This window comes from Hermetia illucens, chromosome 3 (assembly GCF_905115235.1).
Source record: "Hermetia illucens chromosome 3, iHerIll2.2.curated.20191125, whole genome shotgun sequence".
In the NCBI taxonomy this organism is placed as follows: Eukaryota; Metazoa; Arthropoda; class Insecta; order Diptera; family Stratiomyidae; genus Hermetia; species Hermetia illucens.
In genome coordinates, this window is record NC_051851.1 from 157,030,010 (window position 1) to 157,057,095 (window position 27,086).

The window sequence follows — 27,086 nt, forward strand, 5'->3', positions numbered from 1 at the left end:
ATTTTAGTGTTGAGATAACTGCATTTCCAGATTTTGGACAGGGCGGGGAAAGCGAATCAAGCGCTGTTAATGCATCAGACAACATCTAGTTTGATGCCGTCGTCGGTAGAAACTACACTTCCTAGATATACAAATTGATCCACGTGTTCGATGCTCTACCCATTAATTCAGATAGGCAGAGTGCGATATCCCGTCAGACTGAGAACTTTGGTTATGTTAGGGTTTTATCTTCAGTCCGACTCTACTTGCCTCTCTTTCCAAATCAATTCGCCAAGCTCCATGGCCCGGTGAAAGAGCAAACAGATGTCATCAGCGTATTTGAGGTGTTTGACGAAAGATGTCACCGTCCAATGAATTCTTCCACGTCCCCGGGACAACGCAGCATGAAGACCTCCAACAAGAAGAAATAATATCGGTGACAGGATGCAACCCTAGCTTACTCCGTTTTGGACCTCAAAATCCTCGGAGATTTTACCTCGGTGCAGCACGTGACATTTTGCGCCATCATATGTCGCTCTAAACTACAATATTGCTCTCCTAGTAATTCTTAAGTGATTCCTTGCAAATGTATCCCTTGCTCAGTCCAAGCACAGGATCACATTTTCGCGTATTCTCTCTTCTTTTTTATTTTTTTGCATTATTACTGAGACTATTCTGATTCACCCAAATTTATTGGCCCTTGCTTGCTGGTAGTAAAGAACAATTGGAGAACTCAAAATGCTGGAAGGGGTGCTTCCTTCGAAAGAGGTCAGGATCCCTGGGTTTCTAGGTGATTTGCCAGTGATTATAATCACATAACGCACCGAAGACGTCAAGCTATACCTATGCGGAGTCATTAATTTCCTCAAATTCTGTTTCTAAGTGGTAGAACTAGCGGAGGTAGTCTTTATCACTAATAACAGAAAACACATTAGTGTCCTATAGAAGTTGCCGCTAAAATGATAATTCAGTGCATCGGATGATGACCGAAGTCTGGCTGAGTGTCAAGGGACACTTGGAATACGGTCGAAGGAGTCGAGCACACGTCTTACAAAATTGATGCCTTACTTCGGAATCAAAGCGGTGTGATCCATTTTCCTTGCTCGTATCTAGATGGGATTATTGACGGGCAAGGTGTAGTAGAAAAGACTGGATTTTAAACATTGTCTTTTGCGAATTACCAGATGAGATAGATGGTAGATAGCAGAAGTTGAATGAAAGCCGTTTTTTGTATATTTGGTTTGTTTATTTAAATCCAATATCGATACTGCTTCTCATTATGGTGTTCACAAAATGGGGGCTGTAAGTAAACTGTCTCTCCTACCGAGTGACTGCTCTACCCTGTAGCAATTAGCAAACTTTTTCGGGAGTAGATCACTTCGGTAGAAGAGAAAGGTAATTGAAAATTATAATGTCAGGCATGTGTCTGGAAGTAGTTAGCACCGCTACAACACACCCCTGCACTACAACTCAGCTGGCCGTGCCCTGACGCGTCCTGGACCGAGAGCCTTGTAATTTCCATCTGGATGAATTAACGAAGTGAATCTGCTGTTTAACTGCGCGTATTTCCGTGAGTTAACTTAACAACTGTTGAACTAGCTGCATTAAGCGTATGTCTGCGCCTAATGGCGATGGTGTTTGCATAGTTTCTACTAAACATGGTGTCGAAAGAAGTGCATCGTAGACCTTATCAGCTACGTCGGCTCCGGTTTGTAATGGCTGGCCATCAATTGCCGCCATAATCGACTGAAGAGTAGATGGTAGGCGTCCTACCTATAGACTACGCTTTAGCTGCTTAGGAACTTTGGTACCGCGGAGACATTGCAGACGGCGGAAGAACTGGGAAGATTGCTCTCCATGAGTTGCCTTGCTTTTTATTTGTTCACCTAAGCGGCTATATGAGGTATCTGCCTCTCTGGAGGCAATTGCTTGGACGACTTTCAGGACACTGACGGAACAGCGTTATAACCTGCAACAGCAGTGTCAGCAACCCCATCAGGCACCATAACCCTGCCAACCGCAGGCGGAAGCAGTTAAGGGTACTACTCCAGCTAACTCAGGTAGATTGCAAATTTCCTCCGATTGTAGTTGTAGAGCCCATCGAAAATTTCGGGGCACTTAGACCATAATAACCAATCCTGTATTCAAAGATTTCTCACTTAAGGAATCAAGAACCTCCAACCACCAGACTATCCCAGAAAAGTAAAACTACCAGGTGTGCAACCATGAAATACGGATTTTTCTTTTCCATAAAAGAAACATGCCCGCTTTGGAAACTAGCTAAAAGAAAGCTTGGGTACGAAGGTTTGATATCAGTGGCCACTTCGCGGAGCTCAATTAGCGTTGTGATGCGCCATTTTGATGCCACAAATTCATAAGACTATAGCTGCTTTGTTAGGAGCAAGAGGGAAAAGTCCAACTCGCTAAAATCTTTAGAATCTAGAATTCACGACAGAAAGCAGCATTTTCGTCCTGCAGCTAGAGATCTCTATCTCTTCGAATTACCTAGTGTCCGTAGCCTGGTTCTATCCAGAGCTGGTCAATCGCAAAGGAAATGCCTGAGGTCTTGTTGTAGGCAGGTCAAATCCTCCTTGACTTGACGCAGGTGGCGAGCTTTCACCATCTGAGGTCCGCAGCTGATGAATATCGCGAGTAGATTCCATGTGGCGTAGTCTATCAGGAATTCCCACAGTTCTCGAGATACTTCGTCTGCGATGATACTATGACCATAGAGCTTCGCTCTCCAATATCCGAACTCACGTAGTGTGGTAGCACAGCACGCTACAGCGTATCTTATGTAGAGGTCTAGGAGGAAGAGATGCAGGAGTACGTTGAGAGCCGGCAGCTTAATTTTATTGCCTATTTTACTCAGCGTCAGTATCAAACAATAGAATGTTAGGATGGGACGTACCACGATTGTGAGCATCCAAGGAAGCTTCTTCGGCCGAAGAGCTCATTTTCTTGCAAAGGTCCCCTTCCAGCTAGGAGCTATATCGACCTTCTTAACCCGCAGTTCTATGTTCAATTTCCAAGTTAACTTCAGATCAAGAATGACTCTATATTGGAGGTAAGAACCAATCTTTGTTTATTAAGCCAAGAGAGGAGAAATTTGGGTACATTTGCCTCCATGGTGAATAGCATCAGCTCCGTTTTGGTTGCATTTATCCTAAGTCTTATCTTATTTTATCTTGCGGCCCACAGACACACCTTTCCGAAAGAAGATTTATTAAAAGTATGTTTCATTGCTAGTTAGATATTTTTCCCATTTTTCGGGCAATTTGCGGATATCACGCTAGTAAAAATCCTCTCCCTTTACCGCGAACCAATTACTGAGTCATTTTTCACATCTTTCGAACAATCAAAGTATTTCTCAGCAAATGCGTGACCCGTCGTTACAAACTGGTGTTAATCCAAGTCTAGTCAGCGATTGCCCGGCTCTGGCTCGAGTCAGGCTGCGGACACTGGGTAAACCATTCTTTGGGGACCTCAGTGAGATTTCTAGTTACAGGGTCGGAGAGTTGCTTTCCTTCGTGAATGCTACGGGCTGGCTCTGAAGATCCGAGCCAGCTGGACTCCGCTTCCCTGTTCCTATAACAACAGTCACGGTCTTAGGAGTTTGTGGCATCAAAACGGCGCACCAAAGCGCTAATTGGGCTCCTCGGAGCGGCCACTGATACCTACCCCCTACCTACCTAGTCAGTAGTGGTAATGGTTGTCATGAGGGAAAATGACCATGTGTTGCCTCTTTTGGCATTCTGGTCGTATTTCAACCAATGCTAGATCGCCTCTTCCGGTCCCACTGATAACAGTGCATTGTTTTCCTGCGGAAGCGATTTGGTCTTACGGATTCCGGTTCGAATTCGATGCAACTTGTTCAACTCATGTGGTGTCCATCATCTTGTGAATCTTCACCATCTTTCGTAAACGATTGAAAACAGCTTGGTGACTTACGTTTGATTGCTCTGAAAATTGTTCTTGTTTTTGCGACTCATTTTCCAATACTGCCTACAGTTTCACATCTTCACACTTTTTAGATTTTCCGCGGTCCTTACCGAAATTACCACTTTTGACACCCTGAAAGCATCCTTCACAGGTATTTAGCGACAAAGCGTAAGCCTTTTGAGGTAATTGGTATTGTTTAGTAAAGGTTTTCCACAAATGAAAGCAAAAAAATTAGTAATTTCCGCGAATGTTCCTTATTTGGTGCGACATATTATTGGCCCCCTACATGAGGATGGACGATTCCGTAGCCTACACAATGACGAAATCTATGAGCGATACCATGACCGTCCGGTTGTGGATAAAATCCGGCTCAATAGGTTACGGTGGGCGGGTCACTTAATCCGTATGGATGAAGATGATCCCACCCGGAAAGTCTATAAGGGCAATATCTATGGTAGAAAAAGAAGACGAGGCAGACCCTGCCTAAGATGGAGCGATGGCGTGGGCCAGGACGCCAAACAGCTTTTAGGGATATCGAATTGGTGGACCTCGGCGCAAAACCGGGATGTCTGGAGTTCCTTATTAAGGCAGCCCTAGACCGGATACCGGTTGTTGCGCCGTTGATGATGATGATATTAAACGCATCTGGACAACATTAAGCAAACACTTTTTCAGTTTATCATGTATGCGTGTTTGGCACTTGGTAATGAACTAACAAAATAGCATGCAAGTTTTTGCTACTATACATGGCAGTATTCTGCGACCAAAAATTACCCAGGGGAAGTTCTTGACCTGTACATTCCTTTCAAAGTAAAAACATCTCTCCTCGTTCGTGGTCTAGACCGCACTAACTCCGCCCAGAAGATCGCCGAAAAATTATAGGCCCAAGTCATCTCCAGCGTGCTTCCGGCTGGAATGAAGGCAAAGCAACTGGGTTGTCGAATGAGCCTGCAGATTATCACTATCGATATCATTTTCACACTGTGAACTGTGCGATCGCCCTGCAAACCACCGCAATGGTCTAACTTTGTTAAAGTTATGGGGAGGCCTTTAAACGGGCACCTCCAACCCAAGCCAAACCGACCCAACCTAAAAAATCAGGCTTAATTAAATGAGCTTCTTCATTCAGCCATCAGATTCCTTCTATCATATATTTCGCAGCTCTCAAGAACCGGTCAGTCACACCATCCCGCATTTCCGTTAGTTCGGTAAGCAATTCCAACAATTTGCGACAATGTTCAACACGATGAAGAATCTCTTGGCATGCGATCATGAATGCTAGGATCATCGAGTTCAACATCTTCTTTTTAGTAGCAGGACTTTCAGATATGAACTTGAGTTTGTTTCTCGTTGGGAAAAACCGCCGTAGGTCCACATTTCCCAATTTGTGAACACCATCTTAATAAAATGCCAACACGCTTCGCCGGCATCATAATATTAGTCACACCTTCCTCACCTCTTTTCTCTTTGCTGAAGTCAATAAGTTCCTTAAAGTGACTATCACATCTACCAAAAGCACATCCAACTTTGTTCATGTCATTTCATTCTTTTGTTCTAACAAACTTTTTAATCCAATCGACCTACACATCATTAGATCCTTTCGGGGTGCCAAACCCCGCGCAGGTTGCGTGTCGTATCCTAGTTTCCCCACCTGAAAAGCGCACTAGCTTCACTGAGCCATCATTCCATAGATGAAGATGACTAAGTCTTTGAAGCCGAAATCAATACATCAATCGTCATCCTTAAATCCATAACATCATACTCCCAAACTAGCGGTCAAACTAGTGTATTCTAACACCCACAGCTAGATCTAGCCAATTAACTTCTTCAGGCCCCGGTTTCAAAATCTATTAGACAGAATAAAAAGTAAACCAACCTCAGTTCCCTGTAAGCTCGACTGAAAGTAACGAATAAAAATCCTCTTCCTTCCTTATTAGGGGTCTATCTCTATTCTTTCCAACCCCCGCCAAAATCCTGGATCAAACCATCAAACTATTCATGGATGATCACTGTAACGGGGCAACACTATTCCAGACTTATAGCTCGCCAATCAAACAGGCCATTCAGTTAAACATGCTCTCTCTCACGCTAATGCCCTGATCGGGGTTAACCTCAAGTTTTGTTAACAATAGGAAAACTGGACTAATTCATAGGCTGCCACCTGCGGCTTTCCAAACTAATCTTTACCATTCAAGATGACCGGCAATCTCAAGTCTCAGTTCAGCAATAGGTCTCCTCTCGATATACCAGTCCTGCTTGGATTCCATAAGGCACGATCATTTTCAGTAACCCTATTCTCCTTCCTCACAATGTAAGTTCCCAAGCCCGTTCTGAATCACAACGGCACCAGGATCCTTCTACATGCCAATAGCTTCATTGCTTCCACTTCGATGAGTGACATATAAAGCAGACAAACTCGTCTGAAATTATATATGGGTGATGATACTGAAAATACTGAAAACTATGTCTTGATCTTCAAAAATATCAAAGGTTTGATTTCCGTGAAAACAAAAAAAGGAAGACTCCACAAACGTCTTCCTAAGCAAAAAGCTGTTCATCAACATCAATTCAATTCCCACCCATACCCCTAAAAAAGTCACCAATCTAGACTTCACCAGCACTACGAATTTACCTTATATGTCACACGCTAACAGCCGGTGTAAGTATAAACGACGCCTTGAAATCACTATATGCGATTAAGCATGGCCCTCTCATTGAATAGACCATTGTCTGTCATTTGCTCTTTTGATGCTAAGGAAACCGAATGGCAAAAGTTCCTTTGAGAAACCACAGGCAAGACACCTGGAGTGAGCAGATAGTTATTTCAACCAGCTCTTTTGACTTCTTTGGGTTACCGCTTTAGGTTGCCTATACGTTTTGTTTCATCGCTGCTCCTCCCTCCCCTATGAATCTGTCGAATGCCTGCAGAAAATAGGCAGCCCACAGCGATGCCGTTTCTTTATTCTAGCAATAGTTAGGGTACCTACTGAGGAGCAGTCGGCAGCAGCATCACAAACTTCCATGGCCTATTGGATGACTTTTTTGCATACGAGTCGTTCAGGAATATATTGGTCTCGAGCACCGCGGAAAATTTATTCTCCCCTGGGCAAACCACCACCTCAAGTTAGGTCCATTATATCCCCCTTCCCCTCCGACTTCCAGCGGAAATGCATGAGGTCCTAACATTTGTGTGTACCTCATGCAGATTTGCGGAGTTACCCAACAGAACACATCCCTTGACATTCCTATCTCAACTATTCCATTTTAGAACCTAAGCGAGGTATTTCGTATGCCACTGATGTTACTCGTTAATCATTGAATTATGGGTCATACTGAAAGAGGAAGCATTGCCTGATATGTTTGTTGCAAGAAAGTGAATCCTTTGACAGTTCAATAGTTGAGTTGGTTGAGAGTCAACCTCTCTACCTCGTTGCTTCGGATTCAAATCCTGATTGCATATCTCACTGAAAGTATATAAAGAACAAAACTATAAACTGAAGGAAAAGATACCTTCCCTACTCCAACCCTATTTTTCTCTGAACCTAATGTCATCGTGACCAGGCTTCACTCAAATGTATCCTGTTTCGTCTCTTCCCCTCTACATTTTAAACTCCCTTTCAATGTGACTTTTTGGTAAGATTGTGCCAGAAAAGGTTCTTTCTAGCCCCTTCCTTCAGAGTTGTGTTCCTTAAGTCTATGAGATATTGACGTTTCTCCCTCTTCATTTAAAAACTTATATTTTAAGCTCACATACCATCCCAGATTTCAACACATTTTCGCCAGAATCTAAAAGAGCCAGAATCTAAGAGGGGGCCCGTCAAACAAAATGGTTTGCTTCAAATGCTGTCAATGTCAAAGCGCGGTAAGTTTCACTATATAAATTTTAAAATCGGCCACCCCCGTTGCACCAACATCAATCCTTGCAAGGTCGCATGTCTCCATTACCTTATTTCAGATGCACACTTTGAAGTAATAGACAATTTTATAACTTGTTTCTATGTTCATTCATTCAAGTCCCAAACTTAATGCGTTTCCCACCCACTTATAATCCTAAAGAGCCATAAAAAGCAACACCATGCAAACAACCTATAATTTTATCCTGAGGACAAAAAATCCATCAGGCGCGTCACTATTTGTTCTTTGACGGATCCGCATTGTTCTCTGACAGGGTGGAAACACGCCCCAAGCAATAGTACACAAGTTGCTATTTTTGTAAGGAGTAAACTTGCTTTAATGCCACACTCTATCAACTTGGGACACGCGCTCTCCTTTCAGAGTAACTCAAAAGGCTATTGTAATTCCTAATGTAATTGAACGATAATGTGAGCAACTGGTCGCTCGGGTTCTTTTTGGTTGTGGAAACACCCGCAAGGATGTTGATTTTTATTGGTAAGGATATCATTAAAATATGCTTCTAATATTTCACCCCCCATGATTGAGTGGGTTTGAATTCACAGAGGCCTGGGTTTTGGGAGGAATTATCTGATATTCCATATAGGTAGGGTAGATCATAAATTCATGTGAATACTACTGGAAGGATCTATTTTCATCCCTTCTAAAAACAACCAACCGCAACAGATTATTACAAACCCGAATGCATCATTTGTACCCTAATCAGAATGAACTAGCAAACCTACCTAACTGCTGACAAAAGAACTGTATTAAAAGTAGTCCAAATTCTTCTTAAACTTCCATCAGGATCTTATTCGTGTCAATAAGCATCCCCGCTTGTAACAAATCCTCCTCAATTTGCCACCCAATAAATTGTCACTGCCCCACCTCTCGCCTTATTGAATTCATCTCCGTATCAACCTCCGAATCATTGACATGTAACAGTTCACAAAAGCAAAAAGTACAAGACCAAATCGAACACAAGGACTAGCGGAATTATATTGGAAACTAGGATATCGACAATGGAGGAAATAATGAGAGCACAGAGCTCTTAAGTCTTAGACGAAAGCCAAATCGATCCCACACCCAACGTCAGCAGCATACAAATGCATAGACAGCATACTCGCATCCATATCCCTCCATGTCCTTCCAAAAGTCTACCTCGCTGCCGGCTGTGTTACATAAAATCGAGCTTCGTCAGGACATGCTACATATCTTTTCTCGATTTTCTATTTGTTTGAATTCCTTTTGTTTCCCGCACTTTTTTCCCTGTCTCGATTTTCCTGTTCTGTTCAATGCCGTTTGGTCGACATCGACTTTACCAATTTTCTATAGGTTTCGCCTGCCTTATTCCTTTTTTCCGTTTTCCACCCAGGCGCTCTGTCTTAGCGATTTCTCCGGGTAGACATTAGTGTCCTTTCATCCTTCATTGTCTCTTCGCTCGTGGAAAATTGACTTGTGCAACTCGAAACGACAGCATTGTCGGGCATATAGGACATTTTTCGGTCGTCCATTTTCAAGCTTTACAAACAGGACACGTCCTTTTGTTACACCCAAACAATAAGTGATCGATTCCTTTGAAGTTGTTCAACGTTCATTCGAATTTTATTTCTTTGGTCTTCGGCATAGGTTGCGAAACTTTCCAATGGAATGGGAGGAATCGTAAATAGAATTTTTGTATGCTTTGTATGAATTTTCTGGGGGGCGATGGCGGGGTCAGTAAAAAGGAGCTCTTGTCCTTTGAAGCTCGGAAGGAAGAATGTATCTTATGCTTTCCTTTTCGCTTTGGCGAGTTCAATATACGTGAGTCTCTGTATTTATGGCTATTGATTCCAGACTTACAAAAGCATTTTTTATGAAGGATCCACAGGAAAGTATGTTTAGTCTTTGCCTTGTCGATATCTTTCAACTGTTCTTTGATAAAAGAATTCAATACTTGCCTTAAGAATGAGGACACTATCGAGAAAAAATATTCGGAAGACTTTACTTTTGAGCTCACTCAAGGACACCTTTGATTGCTTCATTTACCATGTCCATCCGTAGTGATTGGACCAACAATCAACAGAAAGAGAGAAAATGGTTTTTCAAGGGAAGACTTTGGAAACGCTATTTAAAATATCATTCTTAAAAATAAGTAGACCGGCTTTGATCCGTCAGGGTGCAACGGCTTTAACTCCTTAGTAGTGGAAGACTGACCTATTGAGCCATCCAATTTGGACTACTCAGAACAAGCTCGGAATTCTACCATTATCAAGCATACACAGGCAAAAGAAGAGAAGATCACTTTTGATGTTTCTGACTTTGGACGGAATAAACCAACCTGAGCAACATTTATCACCCGCTTCTTTAAAGTTAGCCCCGTGAATCAGCAGAGGTATCTCGTTTGGATCGAGTTCACCACTTTTCTCAGTTTGTTTCTACTTGAGCCTGTCAAACTATCGCAGTCGGCCTCTGGGTGGTTTTCTATCTAGTACTTAGGCCAGTCTTAGGTGACATGTTCATACCATCTCAGTCCTGGTACCATTGTGAATTATACCACTGATAGCACAACAACAACTTTGGCTGTGTAACTCCGACGCGGAACCGTAGAAAACGCCAGAATGAATTCCGCAGCGTTAGAGTTCAGTTATAAGTCAGTGATTGGCAAGTCCGTTGGAGACGTCGCTGCATCAAAGTTTCACTTTTTTTTTGGGATAAGGTAGGTGAATGCATTTACGCACACAGTGTTGGAGTCCCCCCAACTAAACACCTCCCGATCGTCAGAGAGCTAGCCTGGAACCGTTTGTCACATTACTTCGGGCTAGTCCCCGAACTCTCCTCCCTTGCGGAGCCTTCAAATCAGGAAATTCCTTTCACCAACGGGAGGGGAGAGGAGGAAGGGAACTGTCAGTTCAAGGAACCCCCTGCCATCCGGCTCCTCCACCGGTCGAGCTCTCCCTTCTTAGCAACGAGAAGCACCCGAACGTAATGGGCAACAACTAAACACCTCCCGATCGTCAGAGAGCTAGCCTGGAACCGTTTGTCACATTACTTCGGGCTAGTCCCCGAACTCTCCTGCCTTGCGGAGCCTTCAAATCAGGAAATTCCTTTCACCAACGGGAGGGGAGAGGAGGAAGGGAACTGTCAGTTCAAGGAACCCCCTGCCATCCGGCTCCTCCACCGGTCGAGGTCTCCCTTCTTAGCAACGAAAAGCACCCGAACAATCTCAGCATCTCTTCGACAATGTTGTCTGGAGAGAGATCCCCTGTGTTTAAATAGAGCTTCTGACGAACCCCATTTCACCTTCGACAAGTAAAAAATGTGCGGTGACCGTTGTGCACAACTCCATTTCAAAACACATAGTCCGGAGATCGCGGAGATCCAATCTTGTGCAGCTAGGACAAAAAACTTTCATGCCTACTTAAAAATTGAGTTAGAAAATAGTTAGTCTCACCCTGCTTCCGATTCAGCCACACAACTCAGGTAGTTGCCGACAAGCCGCGCAGTCCATCTGCCTCTAGTTTTATTTTTCCACGAGAGCTGCCACTCGTCTAGAGTGCGTTGCCGTTCTTCACGAGCAACCACCTCCCATGGCTTATCTCCCTTGCGTTTGGATATGGCTTGACGCTCCTTAGCAAGAAGGATAACGGAGATTACTCCTGCGATCACCATCACGGCCGGTTCAGAAACAGTGCGGTACGCAGACGCCACTCGCAAAGCTCTCCGCATCTGTCCTTGCGCGTGACGTTCAGGATATACCTCCTTGTTAAAATCGTCAGTCTATACATTTGCGCCATAGAGCAGGACAGACTGCGTTGAACTCAGCAGGAAACGTCGCGTGTTACACGTAGGACCCCCAATGTTTGTCATTAGTCTACTTAACGCCGAAACTCCAGTCGCAGCCTTGTTCGCTCCTGCTTTGATTTGCTCAAAATAGCTCATCATTGAGTCAAGAGTCAACCCGAGGTACTTTACCGCTGGTTTTGATTCGATTGTCAACTCGCCGAACGATATGGGACGCAGGGTATGAATTCTCTTTTTAGTCAGGATGACTACTTCGGCTTTTTTCAATACAAGGTCGAAACCATGAGTAGTCCGCTTACCCGTCGCAGTCCGAGTCTACTTTGCGCCTGTTCGACAGTGGGTCCAGCAACAAGCGCCGCGACATCATCGGCATAGTCGACCAGGCGCGACCCTTCTGGCCTGTCAAGTTTAAGTAGGCTATCATAGGTAAGGTTCCAGAGGTCCGGCCCTAGGATAGATCCCTGTGCTACCCCCGACGTGACCTCCATCCTCCTTTAACCCTCTAGTATTTCATAGAGCAGGGAGCTATCCCTCTGATAGTCCTTTGATATCCGCAAGAGATTGTTCGGGACGTGGAAAGAATTGTCTAGTGGGCCTAGAATGTCTTTCCATCTTACGGAATTAAAGGCGTTTTTGACGTGAAGCGTTACGAGGAGCACCACCCGTCGAGTTCGGCGGCTATGTGCCTCCGCTCGTCGAACGAAGTCCACGAATTGCATGCATCAACTGTGGATCTCTCTGCTCTAAAGCCAAACTGCCGGGGAGATAAATCTAAGGCATCCGGTATTGCTTCAGCGAGTCTACTTCTGATGAGTTTTTTGGGCACTTTCCCAGTAATGGCAAGCGATATGAAGACGGCAACTCGGGGTCGCCTTTCCCTTTATGGATCAGCACAAGCCTCGCCACCTTCCAACGAGCAGGGAAAGTGCCCTCTTTCAAGCAAGCGCTGAATGCGCCGAGCAGTAGGTCTGGTCGGTGTTGGAATACCAGTTTGTATATCTCCGATGGAATACCATCGGGTCCTGGCGCCTTCTTGCTTTTCATAGAGAGAACTACCTGTACCAACTTTTTTATGGAGAAAAGTGAACAGTCCTTTACGCTCTCCGCGCCGACGTCATCATCCCATACGCGATGCACAGGGAATAGTGTCCTTACAATGAGCTCCATCTGCTCGGCCTTAAGTGAACAGGGTTTCCGCAGAGCCCCGATTTTTCGGGTTACAAGTTTGTAACCGAGTCCCCACGGATCCCCATTCACCTCGTCGATCAGATCTTGCCAGCAGCGAGCTTTGCTCTTGTTTATTGCGCTGCGAAGTCTCCTTTTGGCTGATTTGTACTCCGTCATTATGGTACATGCCTCCTCCCGGTCGCTTAGACGTTGTGTTAAAAGGCGGAGCGTATAACACTCTTTCCGGAGCTCTACAATTTCCAGTGTCCACCAATACATGGAAGGTTTACCACGCCTCGATGCCCTTCTGGGCATGGAGGCTCCGCAGGCCGTTGTTATCAGGTTCATAACTGAATTTACAACAGTATCAGCTGCGGTGTCACCGCTCCCAGGAGTAAACTGCAGCGCAACCCCATCTGTTCCAAGAGGTTCGACAAACTTGCCGGTGTCACTTTCGCGACGTTCCATGCACAGAAAGATAGCCGGGGTGGCGCACACCAGGAGCTTGTGTCCACCACTTCGAAGGCAATGTATTGGTGGTCAATTGGTGAGAAGTCTTCAAGAACTCGCTACCCTCCACCAGCGGCGCCAGTGACATCGCGACACCGCGAAGGTTACGTCTGGAATGCTTCCCTCGCAGCCCGGGCGCCGGACCGTTGGGGTAGATCCGGTGTTTAGAACTACCAGTCCTGTTCTCGCCGCCATTTCCAGAATTCCCTCCCTCTGGAGTCTGTGTGAGGCATGCCCCATTCAAGTGCCCGACCATTGAAGTCACCCCCGATCAGACATCACCCATCTGTGCCTAAGACAGCATCCGCGAACACCGAACCCAGACAAAGCCGTCCTCTCGGCCTTGGGTAAGAACCCTAAGGAGGGTGCCGCCCCGAACGCAGATGGCAGCGGTACCTGATATGTCAAGGTGCCTTGAAACTGGGTCCTTGTTTCGGTACTGCTCACTGATCAGTACGAAATCAGTTTTGGTCTCCGCAGCGAACTACGCTAGCAACTCGTGAGCGGTACACTCCTGTGCATATTGATTTGTAAGAATAATGTTGACAGTGTCCTAGCTCTTTCTAATTCTGCTCTGATCAAAGTTTCACTGACACGAGAACTATTTAACGGTAGAGTTTATCATTGACTGAGAGCACTAGTCCGAAAACCTAAAGTCTCTTAATTCTACACAGGTTGCTGTCAGTAATCGTGTCGGTCTTATTGGGTCGTCAGAAACCTTATATGCTAGGCAAGGTGATCATTCCAAGTGTACGCGAATTGCTCAACATCTGCTTTATTGTAAATAAGGAAGAATAGCAAAACCCATTCAATATATAGTATTACATGTAACGCGGGGAAAATAGAAACCAACAAAATAGCTACTAGAAAGGTTGGATGCCAGCATTCGTTGCGCATGAAAAGCGGATCTGTACAATAACTGAATACAGCTTCGGACAATATGGAACGCTAGATAAAGAAGAGCTTGTAATACCAGAAAAGTGGAAAGGCTGGGGTGCCAAACTTGTCGATTTTGATGACTTCTGCAGCAAAACTTTGAAGAAGAAGGGAGCTAAAACAGACATATTATTACAAGTTTTTCCAGACAAAAACCGTTCCTACTCAGAACACAAATCGTCCCATAAATCATCAGAAGGCTCAGCTTTGTATCGGGTATCCGTGGTTGGTTAATAGTTAAAGAAATTAGCCTAGAGTAAGCTATTACATTATGAAATAAAACCCAGACAAGTCGATAGCGGTCAAAGGGTAGTATAGGTCCCACGATGGAGCACAAAACCTGGGAAACGCCTGCTGAACCAACAGCTCTACTACCAAACTCTATCTCCACCTCCACGTGCTGACCGCTGGAAACTCTTTCTTAACGAAAAGCTGCAGACGGAGAAGGATGAAGGCGAGTCTCCCGCGCCTAAAAAATCAAATTGTATCAACTGGTGCTCCAGGTTGGGAGTTGGGTAGGGCTGACAACCCTACACGGAAAACAACTTGTTACGAAGTCACAGAAGGAGCTTGGACTGGACTGATAACAACAACAACGACGAACTCGGTATTGACAACGGGATAGGGATTTGCGCATTTTCTCATGGAATGTCCCAATATAAGGCTGACGTAACAGCGTTGGAAGAGATGCGACGAACAGGGACCGGTTTCCTGGAGAAGAGCCGCTACACCATATATTATAGCGGCCATCCAGTAAACCATATGCTCGGAGTAAGTATCTTCATCATTATCAGCGGCGCAACAACTGGTATCCAGTCTAGGCCCGCTTCAATAAGGAACTCCAGACATCCCGGTTTTGCGCCGAGGTCCACCAATTCGATATCCCTAAAAGCTGTCTGGCGTCCTGACCTATGCCATCGCTCCGTCTCAGGCAGGGTCTGCTGCCGTAGTTGGATCATCCTCATCCTCATAACCTATTGAGCCAGATTTTATCCACAACCTGACGGTCATGGTATCGCTCATAGATTCTTCGTCAGCCAAGAAATGAAACCGGTTTTGAAATATAAGCGAAAGGCTATGCACTCTGCGTTTGCGAGACAAATTTAGAAATATAAGCCTCATAAACGTACACGCCCCTACAGAGAAGACTGCGGAGTCAGAGAAGGGTACCTTCTACCAGGCAATTGAGCCGATCCTCGAAGCCTGTACCAAGTATGATATCAAAATCATACTTGGGGATTTCAACAGTTAAGTAGGAACGGAGCCCGTATTCAGGCGATACGTTGGCTCCCATAGCTTACATAGGGACATCAAAGATACCAGACTGCACATTATTCAGTTAGCAGTATCGCCCGAAATGGTTGGTGGAAGTATCTGGTATGCGCGGAAAGCGGTCCACAAGCATACGTGGGTCTCCAGATGGGATCACTTTCAACCAAATTGACCACGTGCCCATTGAATGCCGCCACCTCTCAGCCCTGATGAATGTCAGAACATATAGGGGGGCTAATATAGACTCGGGCAACTATCTCGTTGGTATGGTGCTCCGAGCGTGAATTAAGACACCACCTACAATCCCCTCTGACAATCAGGTGAGAGTGAATACTGAAGCCTTCGACAACACAGCCCTCTGCAACACTATAAGAGGGAAGTGGATGCGGCAATAATCGCAGCTAACAAAGATCCTGGAGATGAAGCATCAACAAATGATCTTCACAACGACCTGAAAAACGTTGTCATTGCTGCGGTCACTAAGATACTTGGCCCCAGCCGCAAAAAAAGTCGGAACGGCTGGTTTGACCATAAATGTAAGCTAGCTACTGAACAGAACAATGCTGCATACCGAGTGATGTTGTATTCTCAGAGAACGCGGGCCCGCGCAGAGACTTATCACGAATACGACGGAAAAGGAAAGCCTGGGAGAACCAACAATTCTGTGAACTAGAAAAGGGAGCAACGGCACCAGGCACGCAAGTTTTACCAACAAGTCGGCAGAATGATGCCTTACTCACCTCCATGCTCATCCTGCCGAAACAAAGAGTGAAATCTAATTTCCGACAGAATGGGCATATTGGAGCGATGAATTTAGTATTTTCACGAACTGCTCAACAACCAACTAAACACGACGGACAAATACTACCCTCACCAAGCGTGGAGTTACAGCCGAGCTGGTTAAACATCGAAGGGACCAACTAGACCAAGCGGTTCGTCAACTTATGCTCAAGCTGTGGGACAGCGAGTCAACGCCTGACGACTGGCAACGAGGCATTATCTGTCCCATACATGAAAAGTTAGATATCACAGAGTCCAGAAATTATAAGGTATCACTTTGCTGAGAACCACCTATGAGATTTTCTCCGCCATCTTGCTGGGTCGGATAGCCCCATACGTCCAGAACATCATTGACTTATACCGAAAAGACTTCAACTCCAGGCAAATCAGCAACAGATGAGAATTTCTCTCTGCGCAAGCGATGGGAAAATTGTTAGAATATAGCCTTCAGTTGCATCATCTTTTCATCGACTTTAAGGCCCCCACGATAGCATAGCCAGGGTAAAACTCTATTCGGCCGGGAAAGAATTCGGTTTCTTCGCGAAATTGATAAGACTGACGAGGTTGACGCTGACCAATCTGCGAGGCAAGAAAAGGCAGCAGGATAACTCTCGAGACCATTCAACATCAACAGCGGTCTAAGAAAAGGGGATCCCTTATCATGCGTCCTCTTTAACCTGGCCCTCGGAATAGTGATCCGTGATGCTGAGGTAGATGCAAGAGGTAGCACCATCTTTAAGTCCACACAACTACTGGCCTAGGTTGACGATTTCGACATCATGGGAATAGCAACCCGAGACGTACAATCTGCCTTCATCCAGATCGAGCAGGCGGCGCGAGATCTTGGGCTCCACATTAATGAAGGCAAGACGAGGTATAAGGTAGCAACGTCAGCGCCAAAGGTCAAAGAACGAACAACACCGAATCGCACTGGTCAAACAAGAACAATAAAGATAGAAGACTAAAACTTTGAGAACGTTTCTCTTATATAGTGTCGAAAATTACAACCGATAACAACTATGACAATGAAATCCATGCACTGTTGTTAACTGCCAACAGAGCCTATTTCAACTTACAAAAACTATTTCACTCGAAACATTTCACCATAGAGTCAAAGCTCTTGCTATACAAGACAATGATCTTGCTGGTCCTTATGTATTCCTCGGAGACGCGAGTTCTTAGCAAGAGAAATTGCGGACTCTTGGCTAAAGAAAAAGAATCCTCCAAACAATTTTTGGCCCCCTATATGAGGATGGACGATTCCGTAGCCTACACAATGGCGAAATCTATGAGCGATACCATGACCGTGCATAATATCCGGCTCAATAGGTTACGATGGGCGGGTCACTTAATCCGTATGGATGAGGATGATCCCACCCGGAAAGTCTATAAGGGCAATATCTATGGTAGAAAAAGAAGATGAGGCTTTTAAGGAAACCTAGACCTCGGTGAAAAACCGGGATATCTGGAGTTCTTTGAAAAGCAGGCGGTTATTGCACTGTTAATGATGATGAGCAATCACTGCTTCCCGTATTCCGTAATGACAGAGGCTTCTCTGACTGCATGTTCTATCTCGTCTTGTAAATAAGTGGTTCACATGACTTCCCTTTTGGCATACCCGGAAGGGCTTTCAATTTTTGGTTATTTAAGCAAATAATTCCAATAACAGTATTTGGAATGCTGAAATATTACAGCAGATATTTTGAGAGGATCTATATTAGGGTCCCTCCTTTGAACTAAACATAAGAGGGGTAGCACAGTAAAAATATACAGTGTGCAGTGGTCATAAATTTCAAACTTTTTTGGTCATATTTCAAGGGTGGTGGTGAAAGGTCACCATCTTCATTAAGTCAAGGAGGATTCGATCCGCGTGGAAATGCATGCAGGACTACGGCAGGTTGCACGCAGCACTGGTCTATAGGGACTTGGCATACCTTACAAATCGCATTGTCGAAGTTACGAGGAAAAGGGGGATAGCGCAACTCTAGCTAAACCCAGATAGCGAACTCTAGGTAAACAATTCTTAAGGGACTTGACGGTCTGACCCCGACTGGATTCTGCTCCCATTGCTCTTCCCACGGTAGTCATGGTCTTACGAGTCTGCGGCATCAAAACAGCGCACCGCAACGCAAATGTAAGTCCTCGGAGCTACCCCATAACGGTTGCCGAAGATTTCCATATCGATTTGGCTCCGTACATTGTCCACACTATTCAAACTATACAGTCCAAATAAGACAAAAATATATTCTGTTTCATTGTCGGAAAATTTCCCAAATGATAGGTGAGTTACAAAGCCGTAGAATCATGTCGCTCTCAGCAGAGTGTGTGGTGATATTGTCTAAAAAAACTTTGACGTAGTAAACTCTCTAGTGCTGTGATACTGCTATTGAAAAGGAGATGCTAGAAGGAAATCAACAGGACATGCAGAATAAGTGACCAACTAAAAGCTTGGACGCTCAAAGAACTAATATCTTGAAGAAGTTCCTTATCAATATGAACTCCGCCATGCTATTAACATAGTATGCTGGTCGCAAACCCCAGGTAAAGGAGGAGGGTTTGAGGCAACGTACTCTGTACTATCCTCAGTAAAACAAAAATAAAATGCTGAGATCAGGGAAAGAGATAAATAGAGCATAGTTGGAGTTATTCTACTATGCTAAACCATACCTGATCTCTCTTGGTGACAGGTCCCGCGACAGGCCGACCAAGAAAATGCATACAATACCGTTACAAACATGATGACCGGATTGAGTTACAAGCCTCGAAGAAATGCTAGGGCGTCCACCTCAATCGACGCGGCAGGACGGGCCCCGGTCCTGTCGAGAAATGGGCAAGGGTTCTTGGCGCATGGACGACGTCAGGACGTAAGCAAGTTAGTCCGCACACAACGAACAAAAAAAATATGTGTCTGCACGCTAAATGTTGGTACCCTAATTGGAAAGACGGAGGAACCCGCAAGAGCCCTCCGGAAAAGACGCATTGATATCTACGCTCTGCAAGAAACCCGATGGTCTAGTGCCAAAAGCTGAGACATTGAACGCGAACGCGGTAAAAATGGCTAAAAACTTCTCTATTTTGGTAACCCATACACTCAATATGGTGTTGGCATTGCCATCTCAGAGGGTTTCCGTGATACCATTAAAGAAGTCGAACGATTTGTGGATCGGCTGATGAAGCTCACCATTATATCAGCTGATCACACTATTCACTTCTTTCCCGCGTACGCACCACAGACGGCTGACCTGATGCCGAGACAGATGCCTTCTGGCAACTTCTCGATGAAAAGACTTGTCACGTGCCTGCTGTCGTCTATATCATCATTGCCGGCGACCTTAATGGTCATGTGGGTGAAAAGGCAGACGGGAACAGGTGCCATGGAGGAAAGGAGTTCGGAGCGCGCAATGAGGGTGGCGAGCGTATAATCGATTTTGCGGACAGCCATGACCTTGTAGTTGTGAATACATGGTTCATCAAACGATTGTCTCATCTTCCTACATTTTATGATGGGAACAGTAAAACGCAAATCGATTATATTCTCATAAGGTCTTGACATTTTGCCACTGTCACTGATTGCAAAGCCGTTCCCTATGAGACCATCGCAACTCAACATCGACCGTTGATTGCCGTCCTGCGAATTAAGCCACCGATAAAACAGTGTGAGGAACGCATATCAAATGGTTGCGATTTGGTGAAATGAAAGAAGAAACGATCTCACTCATACGATTGCCGACCATTACAAATGTGGAAGAATCGTTGAACCAAATGAAAGACACGATCCACAAAGCGGCCTCTGCAACCCTCGGGGCCACCAAGCCGGGTAAGTGGTACATCAACCGAGATACTGGAATGGAATGGAATGGAATCATGATGTTGAAATTAAGGTCCGTGAAAAGAAACGCCTTTTAATTGGCAAACTTATAAGAATGCCAACCGGGAAGCAAAGAAAGCAGTCGCTGCCACCCGAGCGGACCATTACAAAAATCTTTACGATAAACTGGACACTCGGGACGGTGAGAGAGATCTGCATCGACTTGCTAAAAGCCGTAACGAACGTACACAGGATATCGAACACTTCTGTTGCGTTAATGACAAGAACGGTACTTTACTTACCAACCGTCGAGCCGCAACGGATAGGTGGCGAGAATACTTCGAGCAGATTTCATCTGAAGAATTTTCTCATCCGGCACTTCCAGAATCATTGCCGACATTTGGACCAGTTCCACCTGTCCGCGCAACTGGTGCTCAGAGGTGGCGGCGAGGAAGACGGGGCGGCAACCCTGTCGGCTAAACCAAAACCAAGTAGCCAAGGAGAACCTCCATAGTGGTGGCACCGGGAGACGCTGTACTCACTTTGGTTTGCCGGTCGTGATGCAGGAGGCGAATGCTCCAAAGGCCTAATCAGGGTGATCAGACCCGAGTCTGCACGGGGACTCATCTGAAGGGGCAAATTGGTCACGAAACCTTACCAGGGGTATACTGGTACCATGGGAACCGGGAAAGCCCCTGGATTCACATACTTCGGGTGAACTCCCCCCCTAGTTTCATGGTGGTTGTGGTTGTGCTCAAGCGAGAAGAGACCTTCGGGCCTCGGCATGGTGTTGCGTTCCAACACGGGTGCCGTACTCCTTAGTTCGGTAGAGATTTAGGTAATTCTTGCATCTACCAGTATAAATGCTAAGCCATGCGCTTGGTATACACTGGTACCGTTGTTGCTTGTCTCAGCGGGGCTCTGATTGTGGTCACGAAATCAATCCGTATCTGAAGAGGACCGTAGGATTAAGTCTCATGACAGGCACCTACATTAAACACCACGGGATTAACTGTCAGCGCAACTGAAGTCGAGGAAGCAATAAAACGAATGAACATCACCTGACTGGCAAGAAAGTACCACAGTTCCAATATGGAAAAAGAAAGGTAGTCCAGCAGAGTGTTCAAATTACCGCCCGATCCGATCACTTTCCTATACCATGAAGATTTTTGACCGCATTCTTGACAACCGTATTCGCGAAATCGTTGAAATAACCGTGAATTAAGTCGGATTTGTCAAAAACTGCGGAAGTACTGACGCAATACACTCTGCGCGGTTACTCATGGAGAAACACCGTGAGAAGCATCGCCCTCTTTACATTGCAATTGTGGATCTAGAGAAAGCGTTTGACCGTGTCCCACGCGAACTCATCTGGTATACTTTACGACAACACTTAGTACCAGAAGAACTCGTGCGCTGGGTTCAATTGCTCTACCACGATCCGAAAAGTAAAGTTCGAAGTATGGCGGGTGTATCAAAACCGCTTCGTGTCTCTGTTGGTATTCATCAAGGAAGCGCCCTCTCACCACTCCTCTTTGTTCTTATTATGGACACCGTCACACGGGATATCCAACGTCCAGCGTCCTACACACTGCTATACGCAGATGATGTTTTCCTAGCATCTGATACCAAAAATGATCTCGAGCAACTTGTCCAAAAATGGAATGATTGCCTCATGCAATATGGTCTCAGATTGAAACTAAACAAAACTGAATTTTTGACGACCGATCCCCATGAAACAGGCACAATCACTGTCAACGGCAGTGATCTGCCCAGAACTGAACGATTTAAATACCTCGGGTCAACGCTATCAGTCAATGGAGAACTGCGTTATGAAGTTGCTTCACTCATTAACACAACCTGGATGAAATGGCGTTCCACAACTGGTGTTCTTTGTGATCGACATATCAACGGACGTCTCAAATCGAAAATTTACCGCAATGTCGTCCGTCCTGTCGCTTTCTATGGTTCTGAGTGTTGGCCAACTATAAAAGACAATGAACGGCGTCTTGCCGTAATGGAGACGAAGATGTTACGTTGGACTAGTGGCGTCACACGTTTTGATAACATCCGAAATGAGGATGTTTGCGATCGTCATGGGATTGCACCGATCGTGGAAAAGTTGCGAGAGAGGCGTCTTCGATGGTATTGTCACGCAATTCGTGCAAACGAGAATTCGCTTGCCAAGATTGGTCTGAACATCGAAGTCGATGGTAAACGACCAAAAGGCAGCCCGAAACAACGGTGGCTTGATACGCTTGATAAGCCTCGAGATTGCATTCAGATCAGGCATTCGATAGAGCCAAATGGCGAAACCGATCACGACGAGCCGACCCCGCTTGTGAACGAGACAAAGGCTGAAGAAAAAGAAGAAGTTCCTTATCAATATGGCGAATAAAGTGATAGCTTCGGTGGCTAATCCGACATTGGAAGGTCTATAATGTAATATTTTTTAAAGATTTCCGCCTCCTGTCGAGAAATCTGCCTGTTCTTATGTGCATAGAGTTTTTTGGACAGGCGATCCTATCAACAAAATTAGAAGGTTCAGAGCCATTCAAATAAGACAGCTTTCAAGTCCAAATGTCCGAACATCTGATTGTTGACAGCGCACAGTAGCAAGATGATGGGGCCAAAAATACTGGGTTCAAAATGCATTTTTTACTTGTATGTTTGCAAAGCTAACAGAAGGGTGGCAGATGAAAAAACAACATCCCAGTATATTCCAGGAATTGATTATTGAAGAAAAGCAGAAAGGACGTTTTCGATAACTGGAAATTTTACTGAATTTGTTGGAAGTTATAGCTCTTTGTGATAAATTCTAAAATGCCTTCAATGCCTTAACAATAAACTGCCCGTGGTATACCAGACACAATACCACCCCATTTCCAAACACTTTCCGCCATCAATGTGCATCGAACATTTCAAACAACTCAAAAGTGAAATACGCTTTTCCATGACATAATCCACCCTGACTCCCCATTCATTTCCGAAGGGGGATGGCTTTACCAGGATTCAATAGACATCGGGACTCCCCAAGCGTTAGACTTGCAAGTCGATGTTATGTCGCCTTTTATTACCATCCACGTACCCGACGAAATCTTCATGGCAGCCATTATTTTTTTTTCCACGTCGAACATCGAGACACAAAATGGTAGTAGACTTGAATGAGAACGAAATGGATTCACAGGTCCTTCTCAATAGGAAATCTCCTGCTTCCACTGAAACGTGTGTCTGTCCGTCGGTCTGTTTAGCCCCACGCATACTCACAATCGGGAATCGAGGTGATATGATAGGTGCGCTATGTATGCTATGCCGTTCGAATCCATTCTCGTCCCCATTTCAGGTTGATGGTAACGATACAGCCTTTTTCGCGAAGCTTTTAAGTTTTATGGGCTATAAAAGAATGGAAAACAAGTTCTAAAAAAAAATGTAGATACAGATGAAGGGAATGGTTTTTATCGATGAAATTCAAGAATCTGTAAACAGTTCGTCGTGGTTATTGGAAGAAGTGGGTGCTGGGAATGGCGTTGTTGAGACTACTATGTGCAGATCGAATGGCAGCAAAAATAGTTACAGAATATATCCTGTGGAGAAGGAGCTGCTTTGGGATACCTATTCTCTACTAAAATTCTATAATCCTCCGTTTCCAAAATGCTTTTACCTTTCAGATGAACTTGAAAGGGGTTATCGACATTATATAATCTGAACCGTCGAACAGATACATATCTCTTCATCATGTGTATTCATATTTGTCACCCATGGTATATAGTACATTCAACCATTTAATCTGATCCATACAACTCTAGCAAGGTCTTTAGTCCTCATAAAAAGGTACTGTACTCGTATCTAATGGTTATCTTTGAGTTGGAAACACCACCTCTCCAAGGAAGGGTTGAGAAACTTTAGAATGGAATTCGGATTTTAACAGCTACTGATGATACTAATATCAGACTTTGATTATCTATGAAAAAGTAGAGTTTAGTAAGGACCCAACTTTATGAGCGATTTAGCACTTGGCGCCCAACGAGGGATAAAATTTTAAGTGCAGAGAAAGCACTCGTGCGGCAAACCAGCAGTTTCCAAACGTTGCATATGAAATTTTATTTTTTAAGTTGGTTTTTAAGGTTTTTGTGTAAAACAAAACCTTATTAAAATCGGTTTGCTGTCTGTCTGTTTGTTTCTCCGTCTGTCTGCCTTTTTCTTTTGCTTTTTTCCGGAGGTGGAAATGTTCCAAAGACACTGGTACGCATGTTCCTGCGTGTGAGATTTGTACTCACTAAAACCACCCCCCTAACTCCTGTCTTCTTTCTCGCGGAACCACCTGCTTAACGATTCCTCCCTTTCGGGGTTTTTCATTTGCCGATCAGAGGAAGAATCGGGTCCATCATAGATATGTGCCATCTCATCGGCCAAAATGTCGATCGGCATCATTCCGGTTCTTGCATAGGCCGCTTCGTAAGAGATGGTTCTATAACTTTCAGATGCCAGATCTTTTGCAACAACAATCACCGCTATATCATCGGCATGATCCACTACTGTGGCCTCACTAGCATTGAGGACATCATTATACATGATGTTCCACAATAGCGGTCCCAGCACAGAGCCCTGTGGAACACCCGCGGAGACAATGTATTCTTTGGTTCCATTGTCTGTGTTGTACCAGAGTCTTATATCTGTTAAGTAGCTGTCCACTAGTGCAGTTAAATAACTGGGTACACCAATCGGCGCCAATGACCTCCTTATAAGGATCCAACTGGTAGAGTCAAAGGCATTTTGCACATCAAGGGGAATGACAGCACAATACTTGCTAGTGCTACCCCTTCCGTGCATCGCATTTTCAAACCAACGACCAGTTTGATGCCGTCGACCGTTGATCTGGCCGTACGGAAGCCGAATTGTCGATCTGATAAGCCCTTGCAGACTCTCTACAGTCGTGAGCAATCCGTTGTAGATTATTCACTCCAACATTTCCCCCTTATTGTCTAATAAACATAGAGGCCTATAGGAAAATTGTTCACCAGGAGGCTTACCAGAAAAGAAAAGAATCTTCACAGACGGTCTCATCCAGGGCAGAAGCAACTCATCAAATGGTGCCTCACCTTTGCTCTGAGAGCAGCGTGACCGAAAGTGGCGACAGGTGGTAATCGCTCCACTTATATATAATCACAAACACGACTACATCCGGCTCCGGAGTTGTTTGAAGCAGTCCCTCTTAGTTCGTTGTATAGCCAGCTTCAGGTTTCTTCGAGCTTTCTTGTAAGCTCGTTGTTTCACCTCTTGGTCCATCCCTCTTATTGCTCTCTGAGTCTGGTCCGATGGCACACCGACCGAAGATCTGACATTTCACTATTTCACCACCAATTGCGCCTTCTACTGGGAAAAGTATAACGTCTTGGCATCTATGAGTCGCATGCCTTCGTGATATGGAGGGCTCTTTCCAATGGTATACCTTATATAGTGTCCTGGTCCAACCACACATCTATGAATGTTTGCCTTCGCAAACCAACGTGACGTTCTCCTCATTTTTGGACAAGCAGATTTCCAACCGCTTCACTTGCTCTTCCGGTCAAAGACTATTGCATGGTGATCACTATGGGTAAAACTGTTCGCTGACGTTCCAGGACATATCGTGAGCTAGTGAAAGACTAACAAAAGTCAGATCACAACCGTACCGGACCCCCCTTTCCGGTAAATATTAACTTGACCGGATACCGGAGTAGTGAGAACACAAGGCTGTCATAAGGAAGGTCGCGGTTCAAATCTCACTGATAGCAGTGGAGTTTGTATCCAGATTTGACGTCGGATACCAGTCAATTCAGCTGCGAATGGGTACCTGAGTTGAATCAGGGTAATAATCTCGGGCGAGGGCAATGCTGACCCCATTGCCTCCTACAGGCTACTGTAATCCTGTAGTGTACCGTTACGGTCTTGCATCAAGTGTCCTAACACGCTTGAAGGCCCTGATCCAATTTAATTGTTACGCCAACGATGATTATTGTTATTAGGAACTTGACCATCATAAGCCAATATGGTATCTAATTGCGCGAAAGCCTCCAAGAGACAACGGCCTCTTGCATTCGTCAGTAATCTTCTCCATTCTGTGGCCCATGCATTGAAATCACTGGCGATGATTTTTGGTTTCCGTCGTTTAATATCCAGAGAAAATCTGTCCAACATGTCCTCTAATTCGGCCAAAGTCATGCTTGGAGGAGCATAGCAGCTTTAGACGTATATGCCGTCTATTTTTGTCCATATGAACCCACTTGTGGACTGCCTCATACATTCCTGGCTTGGCCTCCGCTTGCCCACAAGACCGCCCCACCTATTGGATCGGCTACCCATACATTATTGTTAGGGTTTCTTCTTCTGATGTCCTGGATCTTCGTCTTACTTTTCCCAAACCCTCTTCTTCCTCTGCCCATCCTCGAGTATACGGTTGGGTGTCACCTGCGTCGACCGCGTCATTTTCGAAGGAGTAATTTTAGGGCTTGCCTTTAAATCTTTTTCATCTTCCCGCGATTTGTTGTATAGAACCCTGATGGCTCTCACCATATGTTTGACTGCTTGATGCACGTTGTGTTTGTTTGTTTGTGCTTCAAGCAAAATGAAGGATGACTCTTCCAGGTCGGACTTCTGTTCCAAAGCCTTCCTTTTTCTTTCCGCAAATTTTCTGGCGTCAACGGGATTCCTGTGGCCCAGGTCCTTTTCCCTGTCCTTGGATATTTGGAGATATATAATTGTTAAGCTTCTTCTAAACAGATCTGGCTCTCGATACTGAGAAGCCTCCCCTAACTCTTTACACTCGAATGAGGTTGGTATCACTGCAGCTTTTAACGACCAACGTTGTCCCTTGAAAAGCAAACAGGCCGTTATGTCGGCATGCGGAAGCAAGCGTTCTTACAAATCGAAAAGCGATTAGAGGGTTCCATCCGAGCTAAAATAAACGACATGAACCTTTACAGCTGATATGCAAGCCCTAGTTGGAAGGGCGGCCTTTTCGATAAGAATACGTTTGACT

General features: G+C 45.0%; 1 protein-coding gene across 2 annotated transcripts in view; it reads right to left on the reverse strand.

Annotated features, from left to right (window-relative positions):
• LOC119650589 (LIM/homeobox protein Lhx3) overlaps positions 1–27,086 on the reverse strand; it is a 239,600-nt gene that overhangs the window by 144,934 nt on the left and 67,580 nt on the right. The window lies entirely within an intron of this gene.